Source organism: Lactuca sativa, chromosome 1 (genome assembly GCF_002870075.4).
Source record: "Lactuca sativa cultivar Salinas chromosome 1, Lsat_Salinas_v11, whole genome shotgun sequence".
In the NCBI taxonomy this organism is placed as follows: Eukaryota; Viridiplantae; Streptophyta; class Magnoliopsida; order Asterales; family Asteraceae; genus Lactuca; species Lactuca sativa.
Window position 1 is genome coordinate 139,850,533 of NC_056623.2, and position 17,382 is coordinate 139,867,914.

Sequence of the window (17,382 nt, forward strand, 5' to 3'; positions counted from 1 at the left end):
ATGACAAACATTGAGTAACCCTTTGCTACCTTTGCTTAGAACCATTTAGTGTGCCGGTAAACCACACACGCTCCACTAACGTCTTTGCAAGGGCACAAAGTGTAATTTCATGGAATTGCATCAATTCACTTTTGCCAAAGTAACTAAAATTGGGAATTTTATGAAAACATTTAGTTACTTTAATAATTCATTATACTTATAATGGAAGGTTTCGTCCTATCCTACCCGTTCGGCTAACGACCCTCCACTAGTCAAGAGTGCGGTGGGTAAGAGTGGATACCCATTCAATCGCCATTTTATAGGCAATTTCCTTTAACACCCCTTATAGACCAGCTTCGTGAATGAGGCCTACTAACCGTAAGACTGACTTTTACTCATACATATGTATAATGTTAGACTTTTAATGTTATATATATAGTATAGGGTGTATTTTACACTTTTAAAATACTAGGTGATTTAATTTAACAATTATACTTTTAATTCAATTAAATTGTTAACCTAAACTTTTATGGATTTATTAAACCTTTTTTAATTATACACCTTAATTAATTAATAAAACCATAAGGGCGTGATTTGAACTTTTTCAAAACAATACTAGAGTTTTAGAATTTAACATTCCTTTTTTTTAAATTCCAAAACTTGAGGGCAAGTTTTGAAACATTTCAAAACATTAGGGTTTAGAATTTAAATAAACATCAAAATTAAACTATTAATCAAAATTTAAATTCCAAAACTTGAGGGCATGTTTTGAAACCTTTTTTCAAAACATTAGGGTTTCAACTATTTAAATTTCAAAACAACAAAACTTTTTGGATTCAAATTTAAACTATAAAACCTAAAGGGGAAAATATGAAACTTTTCATAACAACAAGGATCAAATAACAAATAATCTTAATTAACATTTAATCACATAATTATCCATATTTGATTTATTTAATGATTTCTTGCAAAACAATTTACCAATTTAATCAAAATAATTAATCAATTATCACATAAGGAAACAAATATTTTATTAATTGATAAATATCTTCAATTAGATCATGAATATAGTCATATATATCAAAAAATCGGATTTATATTGATCTAATATGATAAGGCAAGTATCTTCAAGCAAAAACAGCAAGAAATCCCAGTTTTCCATCTCACTGACCAGCCGACTCGTCGAGTCAGGCATGGACTCGGAGAGTTCATCTAAAAAACTCGACGAGTTCTGACCCCAGAAGCACAAAAATTGAATTTTTTCAACATACAAAGCATCAATACAATAAAAACCAATCTAGGCTTTGATACCACTATTGGGTTTTGGTCCTAAGAACATCCTATGTGCTCATACAAACCCTAATGCTTGGATCTAGGTTTCTCTATTGTATATGCAAGTTATCCAAGACTATAAACCCTAATTCTAGCATTCAAGTAATCATATTAACATGAGAATAGGTTTAAGATGTTACCTTGATTGTTATGTAGCAATAACAATCCCAAATCTCCTTGTATTGACTTTAGAAAGCTTAGAGTCACAATTGTGACTCCTCTAATGGTTCACAAACACCACAGGCAAGAGGATGAAGAGGAGAGAGGATGGAGGCTGCCCAAAACGTGTTCTAACCCTAGAAGAATGATTCCCACGTTTTTGGGTCATCAGGGTCTTATATATAGTTAGGCAATTAGGGTTATCTAACAAGGAAACCCTAATTTGGATGCTTAAGCCTTAAGCAACCCATGGACTCCTTTAATTAGGGCCTTGGACGATTTCCTTATGGGTTTCCCCATAGAATTCGTCCACTCCTTAATTTAAGACAATCCATGGCCCAAATTGCAATTATCCTATAATTACAATTCCAGTCCCTTAAGTTTAATTAATCTCTTTTAGTCACAAAACTAATTACTAATTAATTATTGACTAGTATTAATTAACCAATATGAGTTCTCCTTTAATATATTATTCTCATAATATATTAATAAATCATATTTAATCATTTCTCTCCATAATTCATCCTATCAAGTTGCTTTGGTGAAGGCAACCCAAAAGGACCATGCACCATCGGGTCAAGTACATACCAAAATAGTTATGGACTTAGACACTAATCCAACATGAATATCACGTAAAGTTGCAAACTTTACGTGCATGCATGGCTTTAAAGGCTTCAAATGCCAAATCTAAGCTCTTAATGGGGTTCTAAGCTCAAGAGGCACTCAATCTGTAACGACCCAATTTTCAAGGCCAAAAATTTCATTTTTAAATTAACAAATTTAATAAACATTTTACCCAAACATTGTCGATAAAGCATCCCATTACAAAATCATATTCTTGTGTCTCAAATCATAACATCAAAAGTAATGAAAATCATAGTACAGTCCCGAAAACTCATTGCGGAAACCATGTGTGTGTGTGATGCGCTGCTACACCACTGGCTCCTTCCCCTTCGACAAAGAGGTACCTGTAACCAAAACCAAAACTTTAAGCACAAAGCTTAGTGAGTTCCCCCATCATACCATATACCATACAATATCGTCGGTATCTTTCAATCGGTAACCTTCATCGGTATCTTTCAACCGGTAACCTTCATCGGTATCTTTCAACCGGAAACCATCATCGGTATCTTTCAACCGGTAATCATCATCTGTATCTTTCAACCGGTATCCGTCATCTGTATCTTTCAACCGGTAATTGGGGACTATTTCAACCCCTACCACTAACATACAATCCACAGATATAAACATACAGTCAGGCATATTCGGGTACTGACCTACCCTGTGGTCCTAAGGACCACTTTCAGGGAAACTAATCCCTACTATACACATAACATATCATTCAGATAAATCTCATAACCAAAACACATAACCAGACCAAGATAATTATCACAAAGACCGTTATCTTCTAAATACCCCTGTTTGGTGGGTCGGCATTGTGGCCTTAGACCCACCCCTACTAGAAGGTAACTCACCTCAATGTCGTGCATTGTTTAAGTTATCCTCGGCGCACAAGTTGACTCATTACTTCTCCTCGATCCCTACACGACAACCTTCAAGTCAACACACAGCACGTACAACCCTAAACAGGGTTATTCCAAGTCCAGTCAAAGTCAACTTCAAGTTGACCCGACTCGCCGAGTTGGGCCGTCAACTCGCCGAGTCCCTCACCCTTTACTCGCCCTTATCTACGTTTCGACTCGTTGAGTTTGGCATCGACTCGATGAGTTCCTCACTTATATGAACACTGCATGAAACTCATCTGACTCTCCGAGTTGTATGAACACTCATCGAGTCCACGTTCATCTAATGAAAAAGTCTTGTCCTCGACTCGCCGAGTTGTATGAACAACTCGTCGAGTTCATCTTCAATCTTAAGAAGATTGCCTTAGACTCGCCGAGTCTGTTCTAGAACTTGTAGAATCCCATGAACTTTAGGTCTAAGATTACGTCCAATGCGTTGGGTCACTCCTTCTGTCGGGTTACAACCCTTCTAACACTCAACTGAGTTCCTTTGACCATCAACAGCTATGGGACTCAATGCCTCAGACTCGTTGAGTCCGAGGAATGGACTCGCTGAGTCGGTGACGTCCACACTCTAAATCCTTGATTTATGATGTACAACCTTTGATCAAAAGATAGATCCAAGCTTCTACAGACGATCTAGCACGCAAAAAGACATAAAACAAGCTCTTATGATGCATGGGACCTTTCATGGGTGCAAAAGCAACCCCAAACTGCCTTGTGACTCCTTTAATGACGTGATTCAGAAGCTTTAACCCCCAACCATGTTTGCAAACATGGTTGACCATCAAAAATTGCTTATAAAAGCCCTATATCTCCCCAAAGAGGGATCTAACAAATGAGTGAGCAAGTTAACAGCTTTTTACCCTCAATGAACTATAAAAGGTGCACAAACTCAGGTTCCCTTGGCCTCTACTTGCTTCCTCAAGCTTTTCTCCTTCCTTCTTAAAACAATAAGCACCAAAATCCACCAACAAAGCTTAGATTTCTTCAATAACGGCTAGGGTTTCAATGAGAGGTGTTTTGGGAGCATAAGGGACGATATGGCCGACATAAAATGGTTTAAATAGGGTGCAAACCCTCGGATTAGGGTTTTTGTCCAGACAGCGTCTACTTGTCGAGTCTGGGATCCGACTTGTCGAGTCCATCGCTTAAATCCCGCGTCCCATCCCGCTTCTACTCGACGAGTTGGTCCTTAAACCCGCCGAGTCCAAGGCCAAAATACCAAGAACAAGGTGCTACAAATCTCCCCCGCTTATTTTAGACTTCCTCCTCGAAGTCTGCTGCTCGTTCCTGAAACAGCTCTGGGTAATGCTCTATCATCTCATCCACCAGTTCCCAAGTCCATTCCGAGCCCTTCCGGTGCCGCCATTACACCTTCACGAGTTCCACTCTCTTGTTCCTCATATCCTTCGACTTCCGATCGACAATCGTCACGGTCCGCTCAATGTAATTCAGGCTGTCATCAACCTGAATGTCCTCCAAGGGTACCACTGTTGAGTCGTCCACCAGGCACTTTCGCAGCTGAGAAACATGGAAGGTGATGTGTATCTGACTGAGTTCGGCTGGCGGATCCAGCCTATACGCCACCTTGCCCACCCAGGCTATAACCCTGAACGGTCCAATGTACCTGGGGCCCAACTTGCCCCGTTTCCTGAATTGGATAACCCCTTTCCATGGAGACACCTTCAAGAAAACCATATCCCCGAGCTGGAACTCCAGGTCTGATCGACGCTTATCGGCATAGCTTTTCTGCCGACTCTGAGCAGTCTGAAGCCTGCTCCAGACCTTCTGAATCTTCTATGTCATCTTGAGCACTACCTCAGTGTTCCCCATTACCCTCTGGCCAACCTCACCACAACATATCAGGGTCCTGCACCTCCTCCCATACAGCATCTTGAAGGGAGGGCGGTTAATGCTCGCATGATAACTATTTTTGTAGGAGAACTCTGCCAATGGAAGGTAGGTATCCCAACTACCTCCGAAGTCTAATACGCATGCTTGTAGCATATCCTCCAGAGTCTGGATGGTCTGCTTGCTCTGACCATCCATCTGCGGGTGAAAGGTTGTGCTAAAATGCAGACGAGTACCCAGCTCGTCATGAAACTTCTTCCAAAACCTGGAAGTGAACCGCACATCCCTGTCTGAAATCATAGATACTGGCACCCCGTGCCGCACCTCCACCTCCCTGATGTAGATGTTGGCTAACTTCTCGGCCGAGATGCTCTCTGGAATCGGAATAAAACGAGCGCTCTTGGTTAATCGATCGACGATGACCCAAATCGAATCCACTCCTCGCGCGGTCCTGGGAAGCTTTGTGATAAAATCCATCGTGATGTCTTCCCATTTCCACAGCGGAATATCCAATAGTTGCATCTTGTCATGGGGTCTCTAATTCTCGGCCTTGACCTTCCTGCAGGTCAAGCACCGCTCCACGTACCATGCCACGTCCCGCTTCATGCAAGGCCACCAATAGTCCAGACTAAGATCCCTATACATCTCCGTCGCCCTGGGATGAATGGAGAATAGAAATTTGCATGCCTCCTCCATCAGAACCTGGTGTACTCCCCCGTGGTACGGCACCCACACCCTACAGTGTAGTGTCAGTAGCCCTCGGTTGTCATAGTCGAAGGAGGAAACTTTCCCCACTATCGCTCGCTCTTCCGATGTTCCTCCTTCATGGCCTCCTGTTGGGCCTCCCGAATCCGCTCCAACAGCGGATTCACAGTTGTCATCCTCAGACAGGCATCCCTAATCGGCGTTGCCTTGCGGCTAAATGTATCGGCCACCACATTGGCCTTCCCCGGATGGTAAAGGATCTCAATATCGTAATCCTTCACCACATCCAACCACCGACGTTGCCTCATGTTTAGATTCTGCTGATCCATGAGGTACCTCAAAATTTTGTGGTCCGTGTAGATGGTACACCGGGCCCCATAGATGTACTAGCCCGGATTTCCAGGTATCTTTTAATCATATATTTTTGGTGATTTGTGAGGGGACTCGGTGAGTTGGAGCTCAAACTCGCCGAGTAGGATCGTGGTTCTGGACGCGGGTTCGCGCCTGGACTCGGCGAGTCCAAGGAATGGACTTGGCGAGTCGGCACTGTTTAATGAAACCCTAATTTCGCGGTCCTAAGCCCTATTTAAAGGACCTTATGGCCCTTCATTGCAGCTACCTTGACCTTGAGAGCACCAAAACAGCTGAGAGTTCTTGTGAGTGAGATAAGAGGCCATTATTCACCAATTTTGTGTGTGTTTGCAAGAAAGGAAGGGGAAAGTCAAGCTAGGAGAGTTGGGGAGCTTGGATCTACTTCCATTTCGACAGAGGAAGCTACTTGAGGTATCATTCAGAGCTTATTCTCATGTTTTTGTTGATATGGTCAAATCTAGGGTTTCTTTATGCCTTGTTTGCCTTGTATTTGGAGTGTGAGAGGTCCCATGGGGATATGGTACCTAGATCTGGACCTTAGTAGGTCCAGAGAGTCCCAAATGCTATGCTTTATGTCTTTCCTTTTGAGTTGGAGACTTAGGTTGCCATTTTAGAGGTCATTTCTTCAAAAGAAGCCTTGTAGGCGTTGCATGGTAGCCAAGACTGTGACTTTACGTGATGAATGTGCTTGGGAGGGCCAGATCTATGAGTTGTTGGAGCGGATCTGACCTCAGAAGCAAGATTGAGTTGATGCATGGCATGGACTCGCCGAGTCCGAAGAACAGACTCGGCGAGTAGCATGAAGATAGTCCTTAACCACTCAGCGAGTGGTCTTGCCAAGTTAATGGTTGACTCAGTGAGTCAGGGAGAGTTAGAGAGGGTTGACAGGTGGACTGAGTCGAGCTGGAACTCGCCGAGTTGTTCTTAAGACTCGGCGAGTTGAGTCGTGGTGACCCCACGATTCATGCCAGGTGGGACTCGTCGAGTTGGGGGTGTACTCGACGTGTCAGGAGAGGATCCTAGAGAGTCAGTGAACGCGTATAGACTCGCCGAGTCGCCCTAGTGCACTTGCCGAGTCCGGTCAAAGTTGACCGTTGACTGTTGACCAGAGTTCACCAGTGTTGACTTGATAGGGGTAGTCAACCTTAGTGGTAAAAGTGTTAATTAGAGAAATATGATGTTATAGGAGGATTATAGCTCGGAGGATCGAGCACGAGTGATTTCCAGGATTCGCGAGTTATCGAGATATATGAGGTGAGTCTTCTCACTATACTTTACCTTGAGTAGGTAATCAGAGTTATGTGATAGAGTATTTGTATGCTATGTGTATGTTATGTGTTGTACTGCATTATTTCTATGTGATTTATGTTGTGCATGTTTATAGAGTTGGAACCGGAAGGTTCCCAGAGTTAGAACCAGTGGGTTCACAGAGCAGGGTCTACGGACCCACAGAGTTATAGCCTCGAGTGGCTAATATGTGTTATGTGTGGTATTTTGGGGAACTCACTAAGCTTTGTGCTTATAGTGTTAGTGTTGCTTGTTTCAGGTAGTAGTGATGACCGTGGGAAGGCGCCGGCTTGATCTGTACACACGCATGGGATTTTTATGATATGTGATCTTGGGATTTTGTATGATATGGATTGGAGTCTTAAAACATTGATGTTTTTATGAAAATTAAATGAAAATGTTTTTATATTATGCGAAAAGTTATTTTGAAATTCACGGTGTTACAATTTGGTATCAAAGCCTTGGTTTGAGGGATTCGAGTACACCTTCGGGCGTATTTGAACTCAAACTGAGGATTTGAGAAGTATTTTCAAAAAGAGTAAAAGATTTTGGAAAAACGCAGAGCAGAGTGTGTGTACGATCGGTCCGCGCCCTAACGGCGATTTCCCAAAATACCCTCATGTTATGTGATATTGATATCGATATGATGTATTCGCATGCTAGAGTAGGCTAGGTATTCCTATTAGGACTAGAGTGGCCTGATTTGTGATGCCTTAGCCTAGGAAGAGGTCAGCTGCTATGAGATGCTTGAGAGTGAGTAGGTAGCAGCGAGGGGCTTATGAGAGATCTATTAGAGAGTGGCCTATGCATGATAGAGTACTTGGAATTTGGGATCCGAAGAGGAGGACTTGGGGTGTATTCTGATACGGTGTGGACAGTAGTATTGGGCCCGTGCTACTGAAAGCACCGGAGCAGTGTACAGCCCAAGTAAGAATCTTTGGAATACCAAGGATCAAGGAGGGATGAGTTGTCGATTGTGAGTATGCTCGAATGGATTCTAATTTATCGTATGTTGTATTTCAGAGGTAGATCATGGTGAGGACACGTTTGATGCCTGAGAGCAGTGATACCCGTGATGAGGAGATCCGTCAGATCATCCACGAGGAGGTGGCTACGGCCATCAGGGCAGAGATACCAGAGATGTTCGGGTCTATTAAGACCACGCTGATTGAGACCTTTGATGAGCGTTATGCTGCTCTTTCTGAGGCTGCTGTTGCAGCGGCCACCGCAGCTATTGCTGCCGCGAGGCCGCAAGGTGGTGATGCGTTGCTGTTCCGGGAGTTCAGCAACACAAAACCGCCAGAGTTTGATGGGACCCAGGACCCGGTGGCAGCTATGAGGTGGATTTCTGACATAGAGGGGTGTTTCTTCACTTGCTCATCTCCTGAGCATTAGAAGGTTCGGTTCGTGCTGAACCAGCTTCGCTTGGGAGCAAAGGACTGGTGGAAGTTTGTGACGGCGCACTTTATGCATGTTGAGCTTGCGGCAGTGACCTGGGAGAGGTTCACTGCCATGTTCCGAGATGAGTACGTTCCCCAGGTGGAAAGGGAGTGTTTGGCCCAGGAGTTTCTGACCCTCAAGCAGGGTACTGAGTCGGTTACAGCGATTACCAGGATGTTCCATGATAGGGCGATGTTCTGCCCTGAGCACGTGTCCACCGAGCAGGCACGTATGAGCCGATATCTGAGTATCTTGAGGCGAGAAATTCGGGAGTTCGCGGCGAACTCCTTGTACCGGACATTTGCTGAGCTTCAGGAAAATACCCGGAAGAGGGAGATTGAGCTAGAGACTCAGGCCAGGGAGGAGGCGAAGTCTCAAGGGAGGGATCGGCGACCGGCATAGTCTCATCCAACAGCCAAGCGGGCCAAGCCCGCTGATCCCAAACCAGGGAGCCAGAAGGGCCGCACTTGTGGGAAGTGTGGCAAGGGTCATGATGGAGTCTGTAGAGCGGGATCTTGCTACAAGTGTGGCAAGGAGGGGCACATGGCCAAAGACTTCCCCAAGGGGTTTGCGGTGTGTTTTCACTGCAATCAGACCAGACACCGGAAGGCAGAGTGTCCGCAATTGCGAGGATCATCTCAGGGAGCACCTCAGGGATCTGCCCCTGCTGCCATCAGAGCTACTGAGAGTCGGCCAGTGAAGGTCGAGGCACCGAGGGCACGAGGGAGAGCTTTTCAGATGACTGCGGAGGAGGTCCGCGCAGCGCCCGATGTCGTGGCTGGTATGTATTCTTTCATGTATTTATTTTGATGTTGAGATATTATGCTTATATTATGTTGTGCGTAGGTACTTTTCTTGTGAATTTTGTACCTGCCTTGGTGTTATTTGACTCGGGTGTGAGTCCGTCTTTGTATCTTTGGCCTTTAGTCATCATATCAGTGTTAGTCGTGAGGCGTTGAGTCGGCCTCTGAGAGTGTCCATAGCTGATGAGAGGGTGATATATGCCACGGAGGTTCTCCAAGGGTGCGTAGTCGAGATTTTCGGTGTTGATTTCCCGATTGATCTGGTTCCTATTACGATGGGTGATGTCTATGTCATTGTGGGCATGGACTGGTTGAGCAGATTCGGTGCGGTTATCGACTGCGAGCAACAGTTGGTGACCATACGAGACCCTAGTGGGGGAGTTCTTTCGGTGTACGGCGAGGGTACACGTTCAGGATCAGCGTTTTGTTCGGCCGCTAGGGCGAGGCAGTGTCTACAGTTGGGCTGTAAGGGTTTTGTGGCGTATGTGATGGATACGCGGTTGGATTCCGAGAGGCCGAGTTCAGTTGAGGAGGTTCCGGTGGTGCGTGAGTTCCCGGATGTATTTCCCGAGGAGTTTCCGGGTGTGCCTCCTGTGAGGCAAGTGGAGTTCAGTATCGATTTGGTTATGGGGGTCACGCCTATCGCTAAGGTGCCTTATCGTCTTGTACCTCCAGAGATGCAAGAGTTATCCTTGCAGCTTCAGGAGCTGCTGGGAAAGGGGTTTATTCGGCCGAGCAGCTCGCCGTGGGGAGCGCCTATCCTGTTCGTCAGGAAGAAGGATGGTTCACACCGAATGTGCATTGATTACCGGGAGTTGAACAAGCTGACGGTCAAGAACCGTTACCCGTTGCCGAGGATCGACGATTTGTTCGATCAGTTGCAGGGAGCATCTTGGTTCTCCAAGATCGACTTGAGGTCTGGATATCATCAGGTGAGGGTGCGAGATGAGGACGTCCAGAAGACAGCGTTCAGGACGCGTTATGGGCATTATGAGTTTGTGGTGATGCCTTTCGGGCTCACCAATGCCCCGGCAGTGTTCATGGATCTCATGAACCGAGTGTGTGGGCCGATGCTAGATCGGTCGGTGATTGTATTTATCGACGACATTCTGGTATATTCGAGATCTAGAGAGCAGCATGAGGAGCATTTGAGAGAGGTTCTCGGAGTTCTGAGATCGGAGAGGCTTTATGCCAAATTCTCCAAGTGTGATTTCTGGTTGCGGGAGGTCCAGTTCTTAGGACATCTCGTTAACCAGAAAGTGATATTGGTCGATCCAGCCAAGGTTGAGGCGGTGATGAGTTGGGAGGTGCCGAGGTCACCCTCCGAGATCAGGAGTTTCCTAGGGTTGGCAGGGTATTAACGGAGGTTTATCAAGGATTTCTCTAAGATCGCAGTGCCACTCACTAGATTGACCCGGAAGGGTGTTGCGTTTTCATGGGGCCCCAAGCAGCAGGCCTCCTTTGAGACACTTCGCTAAAGGTTGTGTGAAACCCCGGTGTTAGCACTCCCGGAAGGGATGGAGTACTTTGTGGTATACTGTGATGCATCGATTTTGGGGTTGGGAGCGGTGCTGATGCAGAGAGGGCATGTGATAGCATATGCATCGAGGCAGCTGAAGCCTCATGAGACGAGATATCCCACCCATGATCTACAGTTGGGGGCGGTGGTGTTCGCCCTCAAGATTTGGCATCACTACTTGTATGGGGTTCGGTGTACGATATACACGGACCATAAGAGCTTGAAGTATTTGATGGATCAGCCCAACCTAAATATGCGTCAGAGAAGGTGGTTGGATGTGGTCAAGGATTATGATTGTGAGATCTTGTACCACCCAAGCAAGGCTAATGTGGTAGCCGATGCATTGAGCCGCAGGGCGGAGAGCACCTCGCTGCGGGATGTATGTTTGAGATTGACCGTGATAGCTCCAGTGTTGGACGCCATTCGTGGGGCACAGGCCGAGGCTATGCAACCTGAGATGCAGAAGAGGGAACGAGTTGTTGGTTTGGTTTCATAGTTCGTTACCGATGGTCGGGGCTTATGACATTTCAGGGGCGTATCAGGGTACCGTTTGTGGGAGGAACGCGTACCATTTTGATGGAGGAGGCGCATCGGTCGAAATTTTCGATCCATCCGGGGGCCACTAAGATGTATTTGGATCTGAGAAAGGAGTATTGGTGGCCCTGTATGAAGAGGGATGTCGCGTGGTTTGTTGAGAGGTGCTTGACCTGCCGTAGGGTTAAGGCCGAGCACCAGAGGCCGCATGGTAAGTTGCAGCCATTGGAGGTTCCCGAATGGAAGTGGGAACAGATCACTATGGATTTCATCACCAAATTGCCAAGGACTGCCAGAGGAGTTGATGCAATTTGGGTGATTGTGGACAGATTGACGAAGAGCGCTCACTTCCTTGCTATCAGCGAGAGTTCTTCAGCAGAGAAATTGGAGGAGGTGTATGTGAGGGAAGTGGTATCTCGGCATGGGGTGCCGATCTCGATTGTTTCAGACCGAGATGTGCGCTTCACTTCCAGATTCTGGAAGAAGTTTCATGAGGAGTTGGGTACTAGACTACATTTTAGTACCACATATCATCCCCAGACAGACGGTCAGAGTGAGCGGACGATTCAGACGCTCGAGGACATGCTCCGGGCATGTGTGTTAGATTTCAGGGGTAGCTGGGATGCATATTTGCCTTTGGCAGAGTTTTCCTACAACAACAGCCATCATTCGAGCATTAGTATGCCACCCTTTGAGCTGTTGTATGGGAGAAGGTGTCGGACCCCCATTTGTTGGGGAGAGGTTGGACACCTGGTAATGGGCAGCACAGAGATCATGCTTCAGACGTCAGAGCAGATCCAGCAGGTCAGACAGAGTTTGTTGACTGCTCAGAGCCGACAGAAGAGTTACACAGACAGGCACCGGTCCGAGCTTTAGTTCCAGGTCGGCGACCTTGTACTCCTGAAGGTCTCTCCTTGGAAAGGAGTGATTCGATTCAGGAAGAGGGGCAAGTTGGGGCCCCGATATATTGGTCCTTTCCGAGTGATCGCGAGGGTAGGTCGGGTAGCCTATCGTTTGGATTTGCCAGCAGAGTTGGGGCAGATTCACGACACTTTCCATGTGTCGCAGCTGAGGAAGTGTATAGCCGATGAGTCGGCAGTGGTTCCATTAGAGGATATTCAGGTGGATGCGAGTCTGAATTATGCTGAGAGACCAGTGGCCATCAGAGATCGGAAAATCAAGGTTCTGAGGAACAAGGAGGTACCCCTGGTTTTGGTTCAGTGGCAACATCGGAAGGGGTCAGAGATGACCTGGGAGCCAGAGCGTGAGATGCGTGAGCAGTATCCGGAGCTATTTGAAGAGCGAGACTTCGAGGGCGAAGTCTAGTTCTAGTGGGGGAGAATTGTAACAGCCCGGATTTCCTGGTATCTTTTATTCATATACTTTTGGTGTTTTGTGAGGGGACTCGACGAGTTGGAGTTCAAACTCGCCGAGTAGGATCGCGGTTCTGGACGCGGGTTTGCGCCTGGACTCGGCGAGTCCGCGTTGTTTAATGGAAGGAGGCATCCCCAAAACGGCCTTCCGAACACGCTATGGTCACTACGAGTTTGTAGTGATGCCCTTCGGGTTGACAAATGCTCCAGCAGTGTTCATGGACTTGATGAACCGAGTATGTCGTCCCTTCCTGGATAAACTTGTGATCGTGTTCATAGATGATATACTCATCTATTCAAGAATCCAGGAAGCACACAGCCAACACCTCCGCCAAGTTTTGGAAACATTGAAGGAAGAGAAGCTTTACGCAAAATTTTCAAAGTGCGAATTTTGGATCCGGGAAGTGGATTTCCTAGGACATGTAGTAAGCAAAGAGGGGATACACGTGGATCCTTCTAAGATCAAGGCAATAGAGAGTTGGACGACTCCAAGAACGCCTACAGAAATCCGGCAATTTTTGGGACTCGCCGGGTATTACCGAAGGTTCATACAAAATTTCTCCAAGATTGCCAAGCCACTCACCACCCTAACTCAGAAGAGTGTGACCTTCGACTGGGGAGAAAAACAAGACACCGCGTTTCAAACGCTAAAGCGAGCCTTATGTAGTGCACCCATCCTAACCTTTCCAGAAGGAACGGAGGACTTCGTGGTCTATTGCGATGTATCAAACCAAGGACTCGGGTGTGTCCTGATGAACCGAGGGAAGGTCATCGGCTACGCCTCAAGGCAACTAAAGACGCACGAAGTGAACTACACAACGCAGGATCTGGAGCTAGGAGCAGTCGTCTTCACTCTAAAGATATGGAGGCACTATCTCTACGGCACGAAATGTACGATCTTCATCGACCATAAAAGCCTCCAACATATCCTCAACGAGAAAGAACTCAACATGAGACAAAGACGGTTGGTAGAACTACTAAATGATTATGAACGCGAGATTCGATATCATCCCGGAAAGGCTAACGTGGTGGCTGATGCACTCAGCAAGAAGGAATACTCAGGCCGCAGAGTGAAGTCTTTAACCATGACAAACCATTCACACCTGTCCACACAAATCAAGGAAGCCCAAATAGAAGCCTTAACATCTGAAAATGTGGCAGGGGAAGCCTTAAGGGGAATGGATAAGAAGTTTGAGGTCAAGAATGATGGAGTTCATTACTTCATGGATCGGATCTGGACGCCGAAGTTTGGCGGATTCAGAGAAGTCGTCATGAACGAAGCCCATAAAACACGATACTCCATACACCCCGGCTCCGATAAGATGTATCTCGACCTCAAGAAATTGTACTGGTGGCCGAACATGAAAGCCGAAATTGCTACCTACGTGAGTAAATGTCTGACGTGCGCCAAGGTCAAGGTAGAATACCAAAAGCCCTCAGGATTGTTGCAACGACCAGAAATACCCGAATGTTAGTGGGAACGTATAACCATGGATTCATAACCAAACTATCCAGAACGGCAAGCGGACTCGACACTATCTTGGTGATCGTCGACAGGTTAACTAAATCAGCGCACTTCCTACCGATCAAAGAGACAGATAAATTGGAGAAACTAACTAGGACATACCTCAGAGAAATTGTACGACTACATGGTGTGCCCATATCCATTATCTCGGACCGTGATAGTAGATTCACCTCAAGGTTCTGGCAGTCACTACAAAAATCTCTAGGAACAAGACTGGACATGAGTACTGCTTATCACCCACAAACCGACGGCCAGAGTGAGAGAACCATACAAACCCTAGAAGATATGCTGAGATCTTGCGTAATCGAGTTTGGAAAAGCATGGGATACCCATCTACCCTTGGTCGAGTTCTCGTACAACAATAGCTACCACACTAGTATCAAGGCTGCCCCGTTCGAAGCCCTCTACGGCCGAAAATGCAGGTCACCTCTGTGCTGGGCCGAAGTGGGGGACACTCAACTAGCAAAAGGACAAGCAACAGACAACACAGTCACTGGACCAGAAATCATAAGGGAAACTACGGAGAAAATTTTCCGGATCCGGGAACGTCTGAAAGTGTCAAGGGACAGACAAAAGATTTACGCGGATAAAAGACGGAAACCCTTGGAATTCCAGGTTGGAGATCGAGTCCTACTAAAAGTCTCGCCCTGGAAGGGGTTGATATGTTTCGGGAAGCGTGGGAAACTGAACCCAAGATACATCGGACCATTCGAGATCCTTGCCAGGATCGGTCCAGTGGCTTACAAACTTAGATTACCTCAGGAGCTCCACAACATACACCCTACCTTCCACGTATCAAACCTAAAGAAGTGCTTGTCCGATGAGACCCTTGTCATCCCTCTAGACGAAATTGCAATAAATGAGAATCTCCAATTCATAGAGGAATCAGTAGAGATCATGGATCGGGAAATAAAAAGGACTAAACAAAGCCGCATACCTATTGTAAAGGTCCGCTGGAACTCCAAGCGAGGACCTAAATACACCTGGGAACGCGAGGATCAGATGAAACAAAAGTACCCGCATCTTTTTCCTAACCTCTAAAGTCTATCTTAGATTAAATTTCGGGACGAAATTCCCCTAACGGGGGGATGATGTGACAACCCCATATTTTCCAAAAGCGATGTAACACTCAAAAGTCAAATACAATGAAAACTATTTGGAATCAACGAAATTAACCTCAAAAATAAAGTGTTCAAACATCTAAATTGGGATGCATCAAATATTAGATGTCGTGCCAAGGTTTCCGAAAACATAAAGAACATTTGAAACCGAGTTATATTGAAGAAATTATAACCACGCGAATATTTACGGCACACCGTTAAAACATTATTTAACGTAAAAAAAGTGAAATTACAATAAAATGCATTTTAGCCTTAAGTATCTAAACAAAAGTCGTAGAGTTCGTTAAACTGTAAACGTACATAAAAAGATCGCCCAAATTGGACCTCGTATGAAGAAGTTACGAATTTTCTAAGTTTTGTAACAGTAGTAGAGGGCTAAAAACTCGAATTGAAGATCGAGCGTTGTTTAGCTATCGCAACCTAAACGAAAGTCGAAGACCTCCACAATAGGAGTAAAATGATAAAAAGACAAACGAAAACCGACGTCGAATAAAGAAGATATAAATTTTTAACGAACTTTAGCAGTCCCGGCCTATTAAAAACGTATCATTAAAAATAAAGTCAAAACTAGCCGACGGAGTCTAAATGAAACTTGTAGAGCATAATCTCACCTACGCGTAGATATAAAGAATGCGAAAAACGGAGCCCGTACGCGAAAGCTAAGGAATTTAGAAGACGGAAGTCGGGATTACGCCCAGCGTAATATAGAAGTACGCCCAACGTACTTAGGAGCAGGGTCGAGTCCCATCGGTTGCAGCTCTACGCCTAGCCATGACGCAAAGTTACGCCCAGCATACTCGACTTTCCAGCACTATAAATAAAAGGCATGAGCTACGAGTTTTAGCACGCCTTCTCTAAACTCTCAATCACTCTCTCATACTTTCAAGCTCCAAAAGCTGTCCCGACGCCCTCGGTTTCCGCACCCGAGCCCCCGACGAAGATTCTACGCTATCAAGATCCCCGAAGAGCTCGAAGACGCAGCTTTCCGCGGTTGAAGTTCTGCTCGACTCTAGCCCCACTCTCTTCAAACCAAACAAGTGAGTTCATACCCCTACCTTTCAAGTCTTTTCATGTTTTCGGGGGGAAATACAAGTACAATACAAGCAAAAGTATCGTTTTATAAACATAAATGTAACATCTATCTTATTGATTATCGATACCAACATCTTTACGTATAAAGGGCTAGTATATCATCAAGTTATTTTCTCTAAATGGAACATACCTTCTGAAAAACTATAATGGGTATAGTTAGCAAGTCATTCATACATTTTTACATATACATCTTGAAGAACGAAATACTTTCAAATAAAGTAAAGTCTTTCTTATCGTAAATCTATTTATACTAAGCAATGTGAGACATTCAAACTTCAACGTACTCTTATGTATGCATTTCAAGTCCTGTATTATATACCAAAATCTCTTGGAGCGAGAGCGTGATACTTGTGTATAGATCTATAAGGGATTGACAAACCCGCACCTAAACTGTTAGCTACAGTTAGACCGGCAGGTCTTGGGTGACAAATGTCATAACACTACAACACCTGAACAATGTTGCTACAGGAAGTCAGTGTCATAAGTATGGTTATAAAACTCACATGAAAGTATAAAAACAAGTTTGATTTACGAGATTCATACATGCATTCAGTATTTACATTATTTTGGAACACAAAGTTTATCTTTATCATTCAAGTACGAAAAATACTAACGCACTCCAAATCTTGGGAACTTTTCAAACTATATATAGAAAATATTGGATTTTCTGAAAACCACGTTCATTGATTTTCTACCAAAAGGACATACTTTTCAATACAAAACACTTATGAACTCACCAACTTAATTGTTGACACTTTTTCGAA